At 43.5% G+C, this 23,378-nt stretch overlaps 1 pseudogene; it reads left to right on the top strand.

Annotated features, from left to right (window-relative positions):
• The window catches only part of LOC139563789 (phospholipid-transporting ATPase IA-like), a 125,771-nt pseudogene that overhangs the window by 1,795 nt on the left and 100,598 nt on the right, over nucleotides 1-23,378 (top strand).

The following is a 23,378-nucleotide window of genomic DNA, read 5'->3' as shown; positions in this document are numbered from 1 at the left end:
GAGGCACACTTAACCAGTATGTCTACCACAGAATTTTGCAGCGATACGCCATCCCATCTGGTTTGCGCTTAGTGGGACTATCATTTGTTTTTGAACAGGACAATGACCCAAAACACACCTCCAGGCTGTGTAAGGGCTATTTGACCATGAAGAAGAGTGATGGAGTGCTGCATCAGATGACCTGGCATCCACAATCACCCAACCTCAACCCAATTGAGATGGGAAAGTAAAGTGAAGGGAAAGTAGCCAAGAAGTGCTCTGCATATGTGTGAATTCCTTCAAGACTGTTGGAAAAGCATTCCTCATGAAGCTGGTTGAGAGAATGCAAAGAGTGTGCAAAGCTGTCATCAAGACAAAGGGTGGCTATTTGTGTTATTGTGTTTTTTCATAATTTGGATGTCTTCACTATTATTCTACAATGTAGAAAATAGTAGAAATAAAGAAAAACCCTTGAATGAGTAGGTGTGTCCAAACTTTTGACCGGTACTGTATATAAAACACAGGAAATAACGTTTTTGACTGCACTGGACCTTTAATGTGGCAGGTGTGATTGCCATAGGGGGAGTAGAACGGATGGAGGTGGAGCAGCAGGATAAATAATGTACATAGCGGGAGTAGCAAGTGAGAGTTGAGACAGTAGGAGGGAGTAGCGGAGGGAATGTCCATAGGAGGAGTAGCAGAAGGAATGTCCATAGGAGGGAGTAGCGGAGGGAATGTCCATAGGACATGATCTGGAAGTGCCAGTCAAACACAGGCGGCCACACTAGTAAATCAAGTGCAGGGCTCCACTGCCGCCAGACCTTCAGCTCTGCCCAAAACAAAATACTCAAATCACTGTGTCAACACAAAAGTTCTGAGAGGAGGGTGCAGGGATGTGATAAGTCCACTAGGTGGCAGTCTGAGAGAAGGGTCATGTCCCAAAATTCCCTCCTTCCTCCTGAAGTGTGCACTTGCTCACTTCTTCCCACGCCAAAAAGCATTGGATTGGTGGAGGAATGGGCTAATGGCAGTTTCCACCATATTTCTAATACCAGTCATTGCATACATCAGGTGAAGTAGAAAATTGGGATGTAGCTATGGTCGAAGGGTTTAGTAACTGTGACCTCAACATGTACTTTTAGAGCAAATCAAAAGGGAAGCACACCACCACATTACATCTCTTTGCAGAACACTCTTGACAAGCTACTCTCAGACAGCTATAACTTGGTCTTCATTGAAATAAGTTATGCACAAACACACCTTGTGGGGTGGCAGGTAGCCTAGTGGTTAGAGCGTTGGGCCAGTAACCGAAAGGTTGCTAGATTGAATCCCCGAGCTGGGCAGTTAACCCACTGTTCCTAGGCTGTCATTGTAAATAAGAATTTCTTCTTAACTGACTTGTCTAGTTAAATTAAGGTTAAATAAAATTGCAAATTAAACCGTATGCCTGTACATTTATTTTGTAGATGTTCGGGTGAATTTTCAGGGGTCGTCTTGATTGAAACCTATTTGCATTCTTGGGTTCAAATAGGCCTACTGTTTGAAATCTTGCTTTAGCCTGGCTGGAATACCTGCAACATTGTGTCAACGTTAAGACAATGTAGCAACATTCTTTAACGCATCCCTCCCCTCTCTGTGGGGTTTCATATGGCTAGTGGGTTACAGATATACTGCAGCTTGGCCTAGGTCACAAAAAGCATTGGGGTCTCCCAGGTACCCCAGGCCCTTTACTAGCAGATAAATCAAATCAAATTTATTTATAAAGCCCTTCTTACATCAGCTGATATCTCAAAGTGCTGTACAGAAACCCAGCCTAAAACCCCAAACAGCAAGCAATGCAGGTGTAGAAGCACGGTGGCTAGGAAAAACTCCCTAGAAAGTCCAAAACCTAGGAAGAAACCTAGAGAGGAACCAGACTATGAGGGGTGGCCAGTCCTCTTCTGGCTGTGCCGGGTGGAGATTATAATAGAACATGGCCAAGATGTTCAAATGTTCATAGGTACCCAGCAGGGTCAAATAATAATAAATAATAATAATCACAGTAGTTGTCGAGGGTGCAACAAGTCAGCACCTCAGGAGTAAATGTCAGTTGGCTTTTCATAGCCGATCATTCAGAGTATCTCTACCGCTCCTGCGGTCTCTAGAGAGTTGAAAACAGCAGGTCTGGGACAGGTAGCACGTCCGGTGAACAGGTCAGGATTCCATAGCCGCAGGCAGCATGGCCAGGTGGACTGGGAACAGCAAGGAGTCATCAGGCAAGATAGTCCTGAGGCATGGTCCTAGGGTTCAGGTCCTCCGAGAGAGAGAAAAAAAAGAAAAAAGAGAGAAAGAAAGAAAGAGAGAAAGAGAGAGAGAGAGAGAGTTAGAGAGAGCATAACTACTCCAGATATAACAGACTGGCCTTAGCCCCCCGACACATAAACTACTGCAGCATAAATACTGGAGGCTGAGACGGGAGTGGTCGGGATAACACGTCCCAAAGTCCCTCGCCCGTGACGGCCCCCTCTCTCTCTCTCACACAACCACTGTGCCGTGACTACAACTGGCCCCTAAGTTTCCCCCCTATTCCTGCCCCCCTCACCCTAACCCCAAATCCCCTAATCCATTCCCCAGCGTTGGAGGGGTGGAAAAACAAGCGCAGCAGACTCGAGTGAAAAAACAGGGAGTAAATGAATGAGTGACACAGTCCAACCCCTCGCATGACGTTGTAAAGCCCCTTCTCTTGTCAGATTTTCTCCTTCTTATTACCACATTTTTTGTTCTCTTCCTCTATAGAACGTGCATGTTCTAGGGGCCACGGCCATCGAGGACAAGCTTCAGGACAAGGTGCCTGAGACTATTGAGACCCTGATGAAGGCTGACGTCAAGATCTGGATTTTGACTGGGGACAAGCAGGAGACGGCCATCAACATTGGTAAGACTGGACAAAGAGTCGAAGTGGACCATAAGAAAGAGATCTGACCAGAAAACATCAAAATAACATCAAAATGATGTCCTTCCCTGACATTGTGAAATGAAACATCTATACCTGATTGTGATCTGGGTAGGTGATGTCTCTACGACCAGGAAGACAGTTGAGATGAGAAAATGACGCCATTAAGACGTTTCCTGTGGATATAATTCCCGCACCAGCCACATTGTTGTTGTATTTTATGTCCCTTTGGATAAAAGGATCCGATAAATGACCATATTATATTTTATTAGCTTACCTTTGAACAATATCCCAGGTATGAGTAGCTAATTTCAAGATTGGCATACATTTAGAGCACTCGAAAAACAGGCACGGATGAATTAATCATAAAAGTGTTCATTCAGATGGAGACACACAGGTGAGACAGGAGTAAGGAAACGAGACATATCCTGGGCAGCCAGCGCAGTCAGCACTGTGGCCATTCCTCATGGAATGCAAAACGGTGTATTGACAAGCAGATTTTCTCTATAAAAGTTGGCAGCACAACTCGCTTCAAAATGCATGTGATGTGTTGCTACACCACATGGCATGGACAGGAATAACATAAGTATGTACACATACACACACACCCCCTCTCACATACATACCTGTCAGCCACAGGGGTTCCAAAGTTACCGCTGCTGTCAACGCACCAGAGAGCTGACGTTAGGCATGTGCACCCTCCCCATGTTCCCCCTCAAAGCGCATGGTCACTATAAGTCCTCAGATGTGGCCGTTTTAGTAAAATGGCTAAGAACGTGCCGGCCTCGCTTAGCTAGCAAGTTAGCAAACCAAATGCATAGCTGGAGCCCTGAGCTGAAGATAATTTCTTTGGCACATCTTAGACAGTTTTAAGCAGTGTTGTAGCAACCACAAAAGTAAATAAATGCATGTTTTTGACAGTACTGAAAATCATACCGTGGGTATTTCAAAATGTATACGGTATTCTACCCAAGCCTGTTTTCTCCCTTCTCCTCCTCTTCCTCTGCCTGAAAATAAAACACCCTCTGCCTAGGTTGGTGGTTCACCTTTTGTGGCGAAGGGGGGCTGACGAACTAGACTCTGTCCCGTTCTCCGTGTTCTTCTGTTCCCAGCCTGCTTGTGGCAGCCGATGTCGTGAAAAGGCAACGCAAACACTGGCCTACCCTAACAACCCACTGGCCTACCCTAACAACCCACTGGCCTACCCTAACAACCCACTGGCCTACCCTAACAACCCACTCTCTCCTCAACTACACCCTAACTTCACCATGCCCAGATTAAGTTGAGTGCCACCCCCACCCTCCCCCCTAAAGCCCACTGCCCCGGCAGCAACTTTTTACCCCTTTTTTCTCCCCAATTTTGTGATATCCAATTGGTAGTTACAGTCTTGTCCTATCGCTGCAACTCCCGTACGGACTCGGGAGAGGCGAAGGTTGAGAGCCATGTGTCCTCCGAAACACGACCCTGCCGAGCCGCACTGCTTTTTAACACACTGCTCGCTTAACCCGGAAGCCAGCCTCACCGTACAGCTGGTGAACGAAGTCAGCTTGCAGGCACCTGGCCCCCCAGAAGGAGTCGCTAGAGCGCGATGGTACAAGGAAATGCCGGCCGGCCAAACCCTCCCATAACCTGGATGTGTATGTGTGTGTGTGTGTGTGTGTGTGTGTGTGTGTGTGTGTGTGTGTGTGTGTGTGTGTGTGTGTGTGTGTGTGTGTGTGTGTGTGTGTGTGTGTGTGTGTGTGTGTGTGTGTGTGTGTGTGTGTGTGTGTGTGTGTGTGTGTGTGTGTGTGTGTGTGTGTGTGTTCAAGCACATGTGTGTGTGTGTGTAATTCTCTCTCAGACACAGTCCCACCCAAACACTCATGCAGATCTAGGTTTTATGGTAAGCCCTCAAATTGAAACAGGAGTCATTTCCAAGCTTGACGAAGCCCACAGATGTTCCACTCTGATATTGCCGCTCACTAGGGAGCCATGTTTAACAAACAAAGGTCTAACTGCCCCCTTAAAACAGAAAACAGACATGTAACCCGGAGAATTAGTCTTGTCTTTATAGACTTTGATGGACTCAATACTGTTACTGTGCACCTAATGAAGTTCCAAGAATTTGTTGTCTTTTTCATCCCATTGGTACTTAAGCTAATAACATCGAAGTAAACAGAGAGCTCAATTTCAGGAGGGAGTACATATAACATATTACTTCTCCTACATTTGCTCTTTTGTATTAAAGTTTATTTTAAAAAGATAATCATAATACAGTGTATTCGGAAAGTTTTCAGACCCCTTGACCTTTTCCATATTTTGTTACGTACAGCCTTAATCTAAAATGGATTAAATCGTTTTTTCCCCTCATCAATCTACACACAATACCCCATAATGACAAAGCAGAAACAGGGTTTTAGAAATGTTTGCAAGTGTATTAATAATAAACTGATTTCACATTTACATAAGTATTCAGACCCCTTTACTCAGTACTTTGTTAAAGCACCGTTGGCAGCGATTACAGCCTTGAGTCTTCTTCGGTATGACGTTACAAGCTTGGCACACCTGTATTTGGGAAGTTATCCCATTCTTCTCTGCAGATCCTCTCAAGCTCTGTCAGGTTGGATGGGGAGCATTGCTGCACAGCTATTTTCAGGTCTCTCCAGAGATGCTCGGTAAGGTTTCTAGTCTGGGCTCTGGCTGGGCCACACAAGGACATTCAGAGACTTGTCCCGAAGCCACTCCTGCGTTGTCTTAGCTGTGTGCTCAGGGTCATTGTCCTGTTGGAAGGTGAACCTTCACCCCAGTCTGACGTCCGGAGCGCTCTGGAGCAGGTTTTCATCAAGGATCTCTCTGTATTTTGCTCCGTTCATCTTTGCCTCAATCCTGACTAGTCTCCTAGTCCCTGCCACTGAAAAACATCCCCACAGCATGATGCTGCCACCACCATGTTTCACCGTAGGGATGGTGCCAGGTTTCCTCCAGACGTGACTCTTGGCATTCAGGCCAAAGAGTTCAATCTAGGTTTCATCAGACCGGAGAATCTTGTTTTTAGATCTTAAGGTGCCTTTAGTTGCCTTTTTAGCAAACTCCAAGCGGGCTGCCATGTGCCTTTTACTGAGGATCCTTCCGTCTGGCCACTCTACCATGAAGGCCTGATTGGTGGAGTGCTGCAGAGATGGTTGTCCTTCTGGAAAGTTCTCCCACCTCCACAGAGGAACTCTAGAGCTCTGTCAGAGTGACCATCGGGTTCTTGGTCACCTCCCCGACCAAGGCCCTTCTCTCCCGAATGCTCAGTTTAGCAGGGCGGCCAGCTCTAGGAAGAGTATTGGTGGTTCCAAACTTCTTCCATTTAAGAATGATGGAGGCCACTGTGTTCTTGGGAACCTTCAATGCTACAGACATTTTTTGGTATCCTTCTCCAGATCTGTGCCTTGACACAATCCTGTCTCGGCTCTCTACAGACAATTCCTTCGACCTCATGGCTTGGTTTTTGCTCTGACATGCACTGTGAACTGTGGGACCTTATATAGACAGGTGTGTGCCTTTCCAAATCATTTCCAATCAATTGAATTTACCAAATCAAGTTGTAGAAACATCTCAAGGATGATCAATGGAAACAGGATGCACCTTCGAGTCTCATAGTAAAGGGTGTGAATACTTATGTAACTAAGGTATTTCTGTTTTTTATTTGTAATAAATGTGCAAACATTTTGAAAAACCTGTTTTCACTTTGTCATTATGGGGTTTTGAGTGTAGATTGCTGAGGATTTTTTTTGTTTTTATCCATTTTTTTCCATGTGGAAAAAATATAATGCATGATGGCATGAACAATCTTTTTCTTCATGACTTTAGTATGTTAGATGTTTGATGTTTGCACAAGATGACATTGCAGCTCATCTCTTGTTTCAGTTGTCTCTCTCCAGGATACTCCTGCAAACTTCTGACCAAGAATATTGGCATTCTGGTGATAAACGAAGACACACTTGACGTGAGTACAGCAGACTGAAGATCTGTTTTCAATCTACATTATTATTATTATAACATTGAACAGGGGATGTGCTATAGTAACTGCGTAGGTAACTCTTATCGGACAAGTTCAGGTAGTCCCTCTCCGTTTAGGTCAGTTTTCTTCCATTTGTTAGTGAATAGAACCCTATAATACAGTCCCTTATTACTGTCACGTGCTTTTTTATTTCTCTAATTAGTTAGGTCAGGGTGTGATTTGGGTGGGCATTCTATGTTTTCTATTTCTTTGTTTTTTGCCGGATATGGTTCCCAATCAGAGGCAGCTGTCTATTGTTGTCTCTGATTGTGAATCATACTTAGGTAGCCTTTTTCCCACCTGGTTTTGTGGGTAATTATTATTATCTGTGTGTGTTTGTGTGCGCCACGGTTGCGTCACGTTCGGTTTCTGTTTACCTTTTTTTTTTGTGAAGGTTTCACTTTATTAAAGATGTGGAATTACAAGCTGCGCCTTGGCTCATCTATGACGGGGAGTTTGAAGACAGTGATCGTGACAATTACCCTTAAAAGTTATTTTGTTTAACTGTTTTCATGGAAATGTAGTTATTTTAGGATTGTTAGTGTTAATGCTGTCAATCTGCATAATCCAAACGCTCCATCTCAACCCCAATTATAATCATAATCCATCCCTGTGTGTGAAACAAAAACACGAATCTGGTTTGGCTTGTACCCTGGAGCCCGCTCAGAATGTAAAAAACACAGTCTTTGTGCCAAAGGTTGGTAAGTCACCACCACAATTGCCTTGACCGACAATGTAATCCCACTTAAAACAGGGCTCGGTGTGTCCCCCAATCAGCTAGTGCTTTTGATGACTATTAGCGACGTATCCTGAAAACTCAGATGAAGGGAGTATAAATGACGGCTTCAGAAGGTTGTAATAGTGCAGAGTTCAGTTCATGCTAGGCACAACTAAGTTTGTTAATTTGTGTTTTTTTAAAGTTTCTAGAAGCGAAGAAGCTGGGTGTTCCATGATGTCATATCCTGTGTTTAATCGATTGGTTGCTTACTGTGTAATCAGTCATAACTTGCCATTGGCTAGTTATGACTGGTTAATCACTTTGTTTTTGTCATGATTTGTATTTGTCGTATTGTGGAATTCCCACCTGGTTTTGTGGGAACATTTACAAAAAAAGGGTCAAAATAGTTGACTAACAAACAATAATATGGTGCATTAAAACTCATTGCAGGAACAAGGCGTAATGTTAACTTTAAACCATAGTGTTTGCTTTAGTGTTTGAAGAAGACTAGTCCTGTCAGCGTGTTGTCAGACAAACTCTGACAAACCACAAATGTGATCTTGCATGTTGCTAAACCAACTACCGTCATAGTCGGTGACGTTGAACTTGGCTTTACTGTTGCTTTCTTTGTTCCTTAGTCTTTTTCTTCCTCTTCTCGTTGTCTTTGGATTCTCTTTCTCTTCTGTAACTGTCACGTTCGTCGTAATGTGGATGAAGAGAGGAAGACCAAGGCGCAGCGTGATACGAATACATTCTTCTATTTATTAATAACGAAACGAAGAACACTTAAACAAACTAATCAAAACAACAAAACGAACGTGAAGCTATATATATATATATATATATTTGTTGCTTGCAGACACAAGCAACAAATACATAGACAATAACCCACGAAATACCCAACGTAATATGGCTGCCTAAATATGGTTCCCAATCAGAGACAACGGTAATCAGCTGCCTCTAATTGAGAACCAATCTAGGCAACCATAGACATACAAACACCTAGACTAGTAAACACCCCATAAACATACAAAACCCCTAGACAAGACAAAACACATACATCCCCCATGTCACACCCTGACCTAACCAAAATAATAAATAAAACAAAGATAACTAAGGTCAGGACGTGACAGTAACAACCCACTCTGTTGTGTAAGTTGCCTCTAGTGACCACAGTGCAGATGCCTCTATGTCAAACCCATAGTTGAAGAGATGTCTCGATCCAGAGTGAAGTGAACCCCAGCCAGTCACAGGGCCGGGGCCGAGGTTGGGGCTGGAGGCTCTGACTGTGCCTTGTGGGATGTCGGTCAGCACATAACCAGAGCCCAGAATGCCTTCTTTTGCATGATGTAGAAAACTCAACAGAAGGTGGCCCGGGTGGGCCTCCAGCCGAACCCCCTTTTAACCCTCTTTAAAAGCAGAGCAGTAGAGGGGGAAGAGGTAAGCGGGCCCCTGCAGGGACAGTCTTGTCTGTTGTCGTGGGGGACGGAAAGGAGGAGAAGAAACCACTGCTGCACTCCTCCAGGAGAGGAAGCGAGGGAACAGAGCCGTGGACGGAGGAGGACCCGCTCACTGTGTGTGTCGGAGCAGGAGGGAGGGATGAAGGGAGGGAATGTAGAAAGGGAGGAGGGGATACAGCGATGACGGACGGCCTTCACTCTGTCAACCGGCTGGTTGGCATGATAAATGAAGTGGAGGTAGAGAAGAGAGGACGGCCCCTTTGAAATGTCAGCTCCCATTCGCCTGTGGCTCAAGAGATGCTCATATAAGGTTGTTTGTAAAACATGGAGGAATTATGGAGGAATTATCTCACCCCACCCCTCCATTCGGGCTCAATGAACAGAGGTCCTGCCATCGGTGCTGCTGGGAATTGGAGTTGCTCTTATGTTGCGCCTGAGAGTAATTATTATATTTTTTCCCCCATGTTTACAAACAGTTATCATAGAGATGGGGACGTGTTCGGCGGCTTGAAGCAGGCTGAAATCTCTTCAGTGCTAAATCTTCCAACCCCCCCGAGACCTGAAGTGAAATGTGCAGGAAGTAGAATCTTCAACTTCAGCTCAGTGACTGAGATAGTCAAAGAGAGTGAACGCAGTGCAAAGGAGCCTAGGATTGCGCTCACGCTTTCAGCTATCAGGGTTTCCATTAGCTGGTAATTGGCAGCTTTTGGCTGATAAAATAAATGAAAAGCCGGTAAGTAAAATTATAGCCAGCCATATTGTCCGGAGAGAAAGCGAGAGAGGAGGCTTTGCCTAGGCTACTGTTTATTGCAAAGATTAACGCCTTTTTCATTTAAGTAAAATGAACAAAAATATAAACGCAACATGTAAAGTGTTAGTTCCCTGTTTTTCATGAGCTGAAATAAAAGATCCCAGAAAGGTTCCATGTGCACAAAAAGCTTATTTCTCTAAAATTGTGTACACCAATTTGTTTACATCCTTGTTAGTGAGCATTTTTCCTTGGTCAAGATAATCCATCCACCTGACAGGTGTGGCATATCAAGAATCAGATTAAATAGCATGATCATTACACAGGTGCACCTTGTGCTTGGGACAATAAAAGGCACTCTGAAATGTGCAGTTTTGTCACACAACACAATGCCACAGATGTGTCAAGTTTTGAGGGAGCTTACAATTGGCATGCTGACTGCAGGAATGTCCGCCAGAGCTGTTGTAAGAGAATTGAATGTTCATTTCTCTACCATAAACCATCTCCAATGTCGTTTTAGAGAATTTGGCAGTAAGTCCGACTGGCCTCACAACCGCAGACCACGTGTAACCATGCCAGCCCAGGACCTCCACATCCGGCTTCTTCACCTGCGGGATCGTCTGAGACAAGCCACCCTGACAGCTGATGAAACTGAGGAGTATTTCTGTCTGTAATAAAGCTCTTTTGTGGGGAAAAATGAATTCTGAATTCTCCCAAGTGGGTGAGTCTATGCCCTCCCAGGCCCACCCATGGATGCGCCCCTGCACAGTCATGTGAAATCTATAGATTAGGGCCTAATTCATTTATTACAATTGACTGATTTCCTTAAATGAACTATAGCTCAGTAAAATCATTGAAATTGTTGCATGTTGTGTTTATTTTGTGCAGTATAGTTCGGTCCTTGAACTGTTCTTGTCTATTAATGTTCAGTTTTATGTCATATTTCATGTTCTGTGTGGACCCCAGGAAGAGTAGCTGCAGCTAATGAGTATCCTAATAAAATTCCCCAAAAATACCAAATATTAATATTAAAGCCTTGAATCTTATAGGGATCTCACTGTCACCACTGGTCATCTAGCCAGCATGGTTGCATCGGTTTCCATTGGTATTAGGTAGGTAGCTAGGTAGCTAACGCTGGCTAGCTAACGCAAGCTGATTATCATGTAGCAGCCAATGCTGACTAACGTCAATACACCATAGTCGTGGATCCGCAAAATCAAGCAAATGGTACTGAACTCATGACAAAATCATCTTTCGACATTGTAGTGGCTGTTGGTGTTTTGGTTGTTTGTTTTTTGCTTAGTGACATTGAAAACATATTTTTGGAATTTAACTCTGATTCACTATAAATACTGGTATGTACAGTGGGGAGAACAAGTATTTGATACACTGCCGATTTTGCAGGTTTTCCTACTTACAAAGCATGTAGAGGTCTGTAATTTTTATCATAGGTACACTTCAACTGTGAGAGACGGAATCTAAAACAAAAATCCAGAAAATCACATTGTATGATTTTTAGGTAATTAATTTGCTTTTTATTGCATGACATAAGTATTTGATCACCTACCAACCAGTAAGAATTCCGGCTCTCACAGACCTGTTAGTTTTACTTTAAGAAGCCCTCCTGTTCTCCACTCATTACCTGTATTAACTGCACCTGTTTGAACTCATTACCTGTATAAAAGACACCTGTCCACACACTCAATCAAACAGACTCCAACCTCTCCACAATGGCCAAGACCAGAAAGCTGTGTAAGGACATCAGGGATAAAATTGTAGACCTGCACAAGGCTGGGATGGGCTACAGGACAATAGGCAAGCAGCTTGGTGAGAAGGCAACAACTGTTGGCGCAATTATTAGAAAATGGAAGAAGTTCAAGATGACGGTCAATCACCCTCGGTCTGGGGCTCCATGCAAGATCTCACCTCGTGGGGCATCAATGATCATGAGGAAGGTGAGGGATCAGCCCAGAACTACACGGCAGGACCTGGTCAATGACCTGAAGAGAGCTGGGACCACAGTCTCAAAGAAAACCATTAGTAACACATTACGCCGTCATGGATTAAAATACTGCAGCGCACGCAAGGTCCCCCTGCTCAAGCCAGCGCATGTCCAGGCCCGTCTGAAGTTTGCCAATGACCATCTGGATGATCCAGAGGAGGAATGGGTGAAGGTCATGTGGTCTGATGAGACAAAAATAGAGCTTTTTGGTCTAAACTCCACTCGCCGTGTTTGGAGGAAGAAGAAGGATGAGTACAGCCCCAAGAACACCATCCCAATCGTGAAGCATGGAGGTGGAAACATCATTCTTTGGGGATGCTTTTCTGCAAAGGGGACAGGACGACTGCACCGTATTGAGGGGAGGATGGATGGGGCCATGTATCGCGAGATCTTGGCCAACAACCTCCTTCCCTCAGTAAGAGCATTGAAGATGGGTCGTGGCTGGGTCTTCCAGCATGACAACGACCCGCAACACACAGCCAGGGCAACTAAGGAGTGGCTCCGTAAGAAGCATCTCAAGGTCCCGGAGTGGCCTAGCCAGTCTCCAGACCTGAACCCAATAGAAAATCTTTGGAGGGAGCTGAAAGTCCGTATTGCCCAGCGACAGCCCCGAAACCTGAAGGATCTGGAGAAGGTCTGTATGGAGGAGTGGGCCAAAATCCCTGCTGCAGTGTGTGCAAACCTGGTCAAGAACTACAGGAAACGTATGATCTCTGTAATTGCAAACAAAGGTTTCTGTACTAAATATTAAGTTCTGCTTTTCTGATGTATCAAATACTTATGTCATGCAATAAAATGCTAATTAATTACTTAAAAATCATACAATGTGATTTTCTGGATTTTTGTTTTAGATTCCGTCTCTCACAGTTGAAGTGTACCTATGATAAAAATTACAGACCTCTACATGCTTTGTAAGTAGGAAAACCTGCAAAATCGTCAGTGTATCAAATACTTGTTCTCCCCACTGTATGTAATCCGGTTTTGGCATGAGAAAATTTGTGAAGTGTCAAAATACCTTCAAGTATTGCGAGAATTTGCGTAACTCCCTGTTATTAATGTATATCATTGTTGTTATTTTAGGCCTATTTATTAATCCAAACCAGTTCTTTAAATGTGACCGACCGGCTCAAATCGGTCTTATGTAGCAACATTTGAAATTGTGTTTTTTACATTGGATACAAGTAGAGACTCAGAGCTACAAATGAACCCCCCACAAGGGTGTGTGCTCAGCCCCTTCCTGTACTCCCTGTTCACCCATGCCTGCATGGCCATGCATGCCTCCAACTCAATCATCAAGTTTGCAGCCGACACAGCAGTAGTATGTTTGATTACCAACCACGACCAGACAGCCTACAGGGAGGAGGTGAGGGCTCTGGGAGTGTTGTGTCAGGAACGTCTCACTCAACAAAGGAGAGGATTGTGGACTTCAGGAAACAGCAGAGGGAGCACCCCCCTATCCACGTTGATGGGACAGCATTGGAGAAGGTGGAAAGTTTTAAGTTCCTTGGCATACATATCACTGGCAAACTGACATGGTCCACCCACACAGACAGTGTGGTGAAGAAGGCGCAACAGCACCTCTTCAAACTCAGGAGGCTGAAGAAATTTGTCTTGGCACCTAAAACCCTCACAAACATTTATAGATGCACAATTGAGAGAATCCTGTTGGGCTGTATCACTGCCTGGTATGGCCCACAATCGCAGGGCTCTCCAGAGGGTGGTGCGGTCAGCATCACCGGGGGCAAAGCATCAAAGCTGGGACCGAGAGACTGAAAAACAGCTTCTATCTCAAGGCCATCAGATTGTTAAATAGCCATCACTAGCACAGAGAGGCTGCTGCCAACATACAGACTTGAAATCATTGGCCACTTTAATAAATGGAACACTAGTCACTTTAGTAATTCTTACATATCTTGCATTCTCATCTCATACTGTATGTATATACTGTATTCTATACTATCTATTGCATCTTAGCCTATGCTGCTCTAAATTACTCATCCATTTATATATATTTATATATTCTTATTCCATTCCTTTACTTAGATTTGTGTGTATTAGGTTATTTGTTGTGAAATTGTTAGATATTACTTGTTAGATATTGCTGCACTGTCGGATCTAGAAGAACAAGCATTTCGCTACACTCGTAATAACATCTGCCAAACACGTGAATGTAACCAATAACATTTTATTTTTATTTTATATCTCGGCATGTCCAGCCCACTCATTATCTCAGCCAATCATGGCTAGCGGGAAGGTTTCGGACTTTTTCTGTGGCTAAACCATTCTAGGCTTGAAATTTCACAAATGTATTTGTATTTACAGAGGGCATGGAAGTTTGTTATTAAGGCATATGAAAAGTTCACATGTTCAATAAGCCATTTTCATAAAAAAAAAAGTTTACGTTCAAACGGCTCTCCTGTGAATTAGTGAAACGGGTCACAAATATGCAAAATGTGTTTTGTTTCATTCTGTTGAGAGATTTTCATTGGCTAAATTACGTTCGATCTGTCTTAATTGTGTGGTCCGTATTTAGTTTAAGATAGGTTAGGTAGGCCTATTGTAAAATAAATGTCATTAGCCTATTGCTGTCATTTGTTGGGTACGATAGGCATTAGCCTTTCTTGGTAATTGATGCAATATAGCCTGTTCAAAACTTTTGTGAATGTTTAAACCAGTTCACAAGTGTTTTGTTTCATTCTAATGACCCATTTTCTTTAGCCAAATTAAGTTCCAACTGTAATGTTGTGTTTGCCGCAATATAATATCCTGCTTGTATTTTCCCTATAAACAATTTTCCCCTAATAATGTTTAGAATTTTTGTGAAGGTTTGGTGTGGTGTGGCCTATGATATCACAAGGCACTGGTTCTCCAATTGACTCTGACAGTTGATCTTGAGATGAGGAAGAATGTTTTAGGTCTACCAGAGTTACTCCTATAATCTAACAATATAATGCTTATCTTTAGATTCTAAATGAAAATGAACTAATTAGCCTCCTTCTGTACACCTATATCTGTATAGCAGACGCAGTAGCCTATCTGACAAGTATAAAGAAATGTATGCCGGTGTCGCAGCATGCCGCCGGCATACCTCTTCTCGCTTCCTCTCTCTGGGGCTATAGGCCTAAGCTTCTCCTCCTTTTATATACAGTATATATTCATACAATACAGTGGATGCCTAGGCCAATAGGCCTATGCATGCAATGCCCTTATGCATTTAGTCCTCAAATCTCTGACAGCTAAACCTTGAGTTGGACAATTATTGTTTTAGGTAAATAAAAACGAATAAAACAATAGGCTATACGGTTTTGCATATGCTACAGTTTGAAATACAAGGAATTATGTTTTTGAAATTAGTTATAGGCTTTTTAAGGACATGTAAATGTGACTCAGTTAGCCAATATCCCTTGTTTATTGATTGTGCTGGCTGCGTGATTGGATGGCCTAATGGGTTACGCACCCAATGCATATGGATGACCGATACATTTCTGAAATGGCTGATAAATTAAAATCTTCCTGGTCACTTGTCAAGCGCCAAATGTTCCTGACGGAAACCCTAACTGCTATACACAATCACACAGTCTTTCTCACACTCTTCTAAAACTAAGGGTGTTCTTCTGACTTAAGATCCACTTGATTAATTTTTCGCAAATATCACATTGATTTAAAATCATGATTTATTCAAAAGTCTGAGTTGCACAACCTTATCTCCACTTTGAACTGGGCCATAAATTAGTCAACTGAATCAAAGCTTGAGTCAAGCCTATCTGAAGTTTTCTGTGCAGTGTGTGTGTATTGCAGAGAGAGGTCAGGGGTCAAACCAGAAGGGCAGAGGAGAATGTGTGTGACGGCTCATTGTTTTCTCAGACATCATTGACTGCTCTGCTTGATGCCCACTGACAGGTGGAGCTGCCGTGACTGAACACTGGGCCTAGAGGCAGCAGAATGACTGGGAAGTGTATGCGTTTGCCTGTGTGCGTGCATGAACGCACATGGGTTGTTGCTGTTGGTGTGCACGTATGTGCATAATATGTCTGTGCTTTATTTATCGGTGTATGCCCTCTTTGGGTGTGTCCACGGTTGTATAGAACTGTATGAGACTAATGGAGACACGTCCTCCAACTCGGAATCCCTGTCAAGTGTGTCATGTCCTGTTTGCTACATTACTCAAGACTTACATCAACAATGGATCACAAAGTCTTGATGGAATCTCTCGTGTTTTTTTGAATGGATGCCATCTAGCCACTCCTAAACAAAACACAACTGAGTCACATACGTTAACTGGTCAGTCTATCCATAACTAAGAGGCTTTAGGAGGAGACACATAGCATTAGCACTAAAATACCTCAGTGGAAATGGGGACCCTACTTGAGCAAATGGCTGCACTGCTTGATTGCGGTTATCGTGATTTCGTGATGAATCGCTTGTACCCAAACATTCCCAGACATACACTGTACAAAGTCGGTACACTACACACACTTCCATACATTAGTGTTCAGTGGTGCCAGTTCACCCTGTGGTGCCAGTTCACCCTGTGAGGAATCACTGTTTTTGGTTCCAGGGTTGGATACATATGTCAAATGTGAGTCTATTCTTACTCTTGTGTGTAACACACACACACACACACACACACACGTTGCTTGCCAGCCCGCATGCTGTTTTATGGCCCCCATCAGGGATTGACCACGCTCATGTGGAGAAGTCCTCACAGCTGCATTCCTCCTCTCATTCAATTTCTCTCCCTCTTTAGCTTCTATCTCTCTCTCTCTTCATCTCTTTCCCTCTTTCTCTTCATCTCTCTCTCTCTTCATCTCTTTACCTCTTTCTCTTCATCTCTCTCTCTTCATCTCTTTACCTCTTTCTCTTCATCTCTCTCTCTCTTCATCTCTTTCCCTCTTTCTCTTCATCTCTTTCCCTCTTTCTCTTCATCTCTCTCTCTCTCTCTCTTTCCCTCTTTCTCTTCATCTCTTTCCCTCGTTCTCTTCATCCCTCTTTCCCTCTTTCCCTCTTTCTCTTCATCCCTCTTTCCCTCTTTCCCTCTTTCTCTTCATCCCTCTTTCCCTCTTTCCCTCTTTCTCTTCATCCCTCTTTCTCTTCATCCCTCTTTCCCTCTTTCTCTTCATCCCTCTTTATCTCTTTCCCTCTTTCTCTTCATCCCTCTTTCTCTTCATCTCTTTCCCTCTTTCTCTTCATCCCTCTTTCTCTTCATCTCTTTCCCTCTTTCTCTTCATCCCTCTTTCTCTTCATCTCTTTCCCTCTTTCTCTTTATCCCTCTTCATCTCTTTCCCTCTTTCTCTTCATCCCTCTTCATCTCTTTCCCTCTTTCTCTTCATCTCTTCATCCCTCTTTCTCTTCATCTCTTTCCCTCTTTCTCTTCATCCCTCTTTCCCTCTTTCCCTCTTTCTCTTCATCCCTCTTTCTCTTCATCCCTCTTTCCCTCTTTCTCTTCATCCCTCTTTATCTCTTTCCCTCTTTCTCTTCATCCCTCTTTCTCTTCATCTCTTTCCCTCTTTCTCTTCATCCCTCTTTCTCTTCATCTCTTTCCCTCTTTCTCTTCATCCCTCTTTCTCTTCATCTCTTTCCCTCTTTCTCTTTATCCCTCTTCATCTCTTTCCCTCTTTCTCTTCATCCCTCTTCATCTCTTTCCCTCTTTCTCTTCATCTCTTCATCCCTCTTTCTCTTCATCTCTTTCCCTCTTTCTCTTCCCCTCTTTCTCTTCATCCCTCTTTCTCTTCATCCCTCTTTCTCTTCATCCCTCTTTCTCTTTCTCTCTCTCTCTCTCTCTCTCTCTCTCTCTCTCTCTCTCTCTCTCTCTCTCTCTCTCTCTCTCTCTCTCTCTCTCTCTCTCTCTCTCTCTCTCTGTGAAACTTGAGGCCCTTCTCTTAAAATATTGTCCTTCAAGCTTTGGTTTCAGAGCTTTGTTATGCCAGGAGAGGGTTGCATGGTCCCGTTCATGCCCTTAGTTATCTAACCCTCCTCACCTGACCCCTCCCAAGCCTCATTCATGACCACTAGGTCACCCCTGCATTTCATTATAGTCACACCCGGCCGAGCCATCTGTTCAATGTGTTAGGTGTGACCACCTTCGGGTGGAGGTGATGATACCTTTGGGTGGAAGGGCCCACCTAGGTCTTGTAACCCAGCTGATACGCTCGCTCTCACACAAGCCCAGATGCAGATACTTGTGAGTCTCAACCTTACCTCACTCTTCAGACCACACCGGAGTCTGCCGGAGTCTGCGACTCCTATGGGGCAAACGGGGTGACTTTCGTCCCTTCTTTATGTGTGAGTTTACTTTTACAATCGTTTGAGTCACTTCTTAGTTATGGGCTGTTAGTCGTACAGGACAATTATTGAACTTCATATCACTATCCTCGCTCTTTTTAATACTCTCAATGTCTTTACATAGTAACCACAGCTGGTGTAAAGTTTAAATTACATGTTGGCAAGAACCAGAGTTATCACTTGCACATCAGGTTGTTCAAGTTGGCTGAATTCCTTAGCTTGGTTAGAAAATGTAGAAGGTCCTTTTCAGAGAGTGGGAAAGTCTGTCATTCAAAGTTCTATTATAGGCATCTTTGTCGTAATCCAACTTGACCAAATATTGACGACCGCTGCACACAAATATTGTTATTTATTTTGTTTAATTCAATAACTACCATCACAAGGATGCATCTCAGTCACCAATTCCTCGCCAGACAACAACAGCAGCAGAAATTGATGGACAATTTATACCCAATTATACCCATGTCATTGATTAGTGTGGTCTGAGAGCAGCATGTCTGTCTCCAATCCCAATTCGAAACCTAAAGATTTAGTCTGTTTGGGGCATGTGCGACCTCTCCTGTAGTAATGTATGCACAGCCACATACTCTAGAAGATGTTATGTATCCTACTGCACAAATAAATATTACCAGAGCTGCGATCACATTTCATCCATGTTGTTTCAAGCAGTCTAATATCTTATTTCCATTAACCAACCCCTTGGCCCCAGAACCACATGCTCGCAATCCTCAGAACCCTCCCAACCCTCTTTTATAAGCACATCCATAGCTGTTCCGGTCTCTCTTGGAAATGGATCCTTGATTGGTTTTCTCTCCAGATGCACAGATGATGTCACCATGACTACAGTATGTCCATCTCCATCCTGGGCTTTCCTGAGTGCAGGATGTTGGCCTTAGCCGCTCCTATTAGATGGCACTTAATCTTACCCGCCATTTATGGCATTTCAACATCGCTTGTCATCGTATCACTATATTACAAACACAACGCGAGAATACATCCGTTCACATCCCAAACGTTTTGCACAGTTTGTGATTTGAGTAATCGTCTCTTGGCCAGGAGTCTGAATATTCTGTCCAATAGGCATGTAAAACATGGAGGACAGCTGCTATATGGCAGCTTAGTAAGAGAACGGAGAGTGGAGAGAGCAAGGGCTTATATTTTTAACCACCCTCATTGATTTAGGGACTTATAGAAGATGGAGCCTCCGAGGACGCTTGAAAGCCGGGTTAAGACTATGGACTTTCGAATGGGCTCTCCAGCACAGCGCTGAACAGAGATCTGTGGAAATTGTATCTAGCAGGGATGCTTTGTGTGACCCGTACATCTTCTTGGTTTTCAACATGAAACGCAAAGGATGACGAATCCCAATGACATACGTCTAGGGTGTCTGTCCTCACGGGAGCCGATACATTTACTAGCCCCGCTTATCGCTCCAGCAGATGATCCGGGAAATCACGTGGCTTTTTACGGGGAAAATGATATTGAGGTTCAGTGCATTCCCAAGCCAAACATGACCCATCCACCAGTACACCCTAACCCTTAGAATAACAGTCTCCTCTTTGAGGCCATAATTGCCATTTGAAGTGTAATTCTCAGAGTTTGAAACATTAAACTGACAGAGGGTTCATGTGAAGTATCCGTAGTATTCAAGTCAGCGGGGATTTAAAATAGTCCAGGTTTAGTCAGTAAATGGAAATATTCCTGGCTCTCAATTTGAACAAATTCAGATGGCTCGGGACATTCCTGAAAATTGGCTCGTAAACCCAGACAGCTAACTGTACAGTACTTGGTTGCTGAGAACTAAATTATGGAACTGCACAACGAGAGAATAGAAACACTTTGTTATTAATGCCCGATACCATGTGAAGGTATGCTTTTCCACATGAATCATCAAACCGTTTCTAATGGAGCGTGCCTTATGTATTTTTGTGTTATTTTCTTATGTTCTATATTGCATGATGTTCTATCATCTGTAACAAACCTAAATTGTTTTGGCAAGCCTGAAAAATCTTTACCATATGTAAAGATGATACTTGTCATATTTTTTGCACTGTAAAAATAATAAATGTATTGATGATAAGGTCAATGAAATCCCTGGAGAATAGGTTGCTATGTTCTCTTGCATTGAAAACATCAACTATATTTACTTTACTTCACTGTCATTTGCAGAATGTGTTCTGTTTAGATATAGTAGTCCTAATGATGAGAAAATGTGTGTCTTTACAGGCAACCAGGGAGACCCTCAGCCACCACTGTGGAATGCTGGGAGACGCCCTTCACAAGGAGAACGATTTTGCCCTCATCATCGACGGAAAGACTCTCAAATACGCCCTTACGTTTGGAGCACGGCAGTACTTCCTAGACCTTGCCTTGTATTGTAAAGCAGTGATATGCTGCAGGTAAGGCCCATTCACCCATAACAGCGTTACACCGAGTTTACAAAACATTAAGAACACCTGATCTTTCCATAACATAGACTGACCAAGTGAATCCAGGTGAAACCCTAAATCCACTTCAATCAGTGTAGATAAAGAGGAGGAGACAGGAACTGCACAGGAGAAGGATTTTTAAGCTTTAGACAATTGAGACTTGGATTGTGTATGTGTGCCATTCAGAGGGTGAATGGGCAAAACAAAATATAAGTGCCTTTGAACAGGGTATTTGTAGTAGATGCCAGGCGCACCAATTTGTGTCAAGAACTGCAAAGCCAATGGGTTTTTCACGCTCAAAAGTTTCCCATGTGTGTCAAGAATATTTGCCTAATGTACCATAACAGCAAATCAGGACAAACCTGCACATTCAAAGGCTTGTGCACTGGACCTGAAAGGTAATCATTTAGTGTGTAGTTCGCTGTAGTCAAAATAAAAAATGGCAACGCTATAATTACGAAGGTGCGGTGTGTGTGTCGCACTGGCCACATAAATAAAAGGAAGTACTTAGGTGCTCAGGAGACCCTAACCACAACATCCAGTTTACAACACCTTCTCTCGAAAGTGTTTGTACTGTAGCTGTAGATCATGGGGTTGCATCACAATTGGCATAGGGAATATAGGGAATAGGGTGCCATTTTGTACACATACCATGTCTTAGACCCGGGCAGACGCAGAAGAAAGCTTGGAGCTCCAGGTGCCTATAAGACTCAGGCTGTCATTTCAGGGGTTAACGTTGGATAACTCGTAAAAGAGGGGCCACATGAAGGGGCAGATCCATCACATGACGAGTGGCTTTACAGGTGCAGGCAGCCAGGGAGGTCAGCCAGTCAGACAGAGGTCAGGGTTGGGGAGGTCAGTAGACAGGGAGAAAGAAAACATCTGTCGTTGAGAATTATCATCCATAAAATAAATTGCTCGTCTAATATCTAAAGCAATATTGTTGTAAAAGAGGTCGTCACAAAGTACAACCTTGGCCTCGTGTTTTGTTGTTAGTTGTCTTGCCACCAACCCACCTTGCAACTCCCTTTTTATTTATTTTTTATGATTTCCTCACTATGTGCTTGGAACTCTACAGAATGCATTCTTTTTTATTAATCAGCATTGTCTATATGTCTGCGCCTAGCTTAGATTGGTTATGTTCTGAGAAATGGCTGAAAGTCTGAAGTTTGAAATGTGTATTGTGGACTTTCCATGAAAAATCAAGCATATCTCGTATCTCATTCTAATGTCCTGCATCACTTCCTACTCTCCTTTAGGGTGTCCCCACTGCAGAAGTCGGAGGTGGTGGAGATGGTAAAGAAGCAGGTGAAGGTGATCACGCTGGCCATTGGTGACGGTGCCAACGACGTGGGCATGATCCAGGTGGCATACGTGGGCGTGGGCATCTCGGGCAACGAGGGCCTGCAGGCCGCCAACTCCATCGCACAGGTGAGGGTTCCGGAGTGAAGTTTCCCCTAGGTACAGATATAAGATCAGATTCCCCTCCCCCAATACTAACCTTAACCATTAGTGGGGAAAATGTCAAAATGACCCCATCTAGGAGCAACTCCTTACTCCCATACACTACCGGTCCAAAGTTTTAGAAAATCGACTCATTCAAGGGTTTTTCTTTATTTTTCCTATTTTCTACATTGTAGAATAATAGTTAAGACATCAAAACTATGAAATAACACATATGGAATCATGTAGTAACCAAAAAAGTGTTAGACAAATCAAATATATTTTATTTTTGAGATTCAAATAGCTACCCTTTGCCTTGATGACAGCTTTGCAAACTCTTGGCATTCTCTCAACCAGCTTCACCTGGAATGCTTTTCCAACTGTCTTTAAGGAGTTCCCACATATGCTGAGCACTTGTTGGCTGCTTTTCCTTCACTCTGCGGTCCGACTCATCCCAAACCATCTTAACTTGGTTGAGGTCAGGTGATTGTGGAGGCCAGGTCATCTGATGCAGCACTCCAGCATGGAGGTGTGTTGGGTCATTGTCCTGTTGAAAAACAAATGATAGTTCCACCTAGCCCAAACTAGATGGGATTGCGTATCGCTGCAGAATGCTGTGGTAGCCATGCTGGTTAAGTGTGCCTTGAATTCTAAATAAATCACAGACAGTGTCACCAGCAAAGCACCCCCACACCATAACACCTCCTCCTCCATGCTTTACAGTGGGAAATACACATGCGGAGATCATCAGTTTACACACTCCACGTCTCACAAAGACACGGCGGTTGGAACCAAAAATCTCCAATTTGGACACCAGACCAAAGGACAGATTTCCACCGGTCTAATGTCCATTGCGCGTGTTTCTTTGCACAAGCAAGTCTCTTCTTATTATTGGTGTCCTTTAGTAGTGGTTTCTTTGCAGCAATTCGACCATGAAGGCCTGATGGACTGTCGTTTCTCTTTGCTTATTTTATCTTATAAAATCCAAGATGGCGTAGCAGTTCAGACGTCTTTGTCTTTGTCTTGTCGTGTCCCGTGTATATTTATATTTTTTCTTCGTATATATTTTGTTTATATTTTTTATATTTTTAACCTCAATTTCAACATATATTATATCTCCTGCAACCCGCCTCACCCAATGTGGTATGGATCTGCTATTTTTTACACTTTAGAACCGGAACCCCCAACAGAAGCTAGCCAGCTAACTAGCTAGTAGTCAGTTAGCCACTGCTAGCGGTCATCAGCTAACCTTAGCCGGGTCAACTCCTGCCAGTCTGCACAGCGCGATTCAAACCAGAGCATGCCGGACTGCTTTTTCTCCACCAAATCTCCACATCTCTAGATTCCTACCTCAAGCTCTG

Source organism: Salvelinus alpinus, chromosome 1 (assembly GCF_045679555.1).
Source record: "Salvelinus alpinus chromosome 1, SLU_Salpinus.1, whole genome shotgun sequence".
Classification (NCBI taxonomy): domain Eukaryota; kingdom Metazoa; phylum Chordata; class Actinopteri; order Salmoniformes; family Salmonidae; genus Salvelinus; species Salvelinus alpinus.
This window is presented reverse-complemented; position numbering and strand designations above follow the sequence as displayed.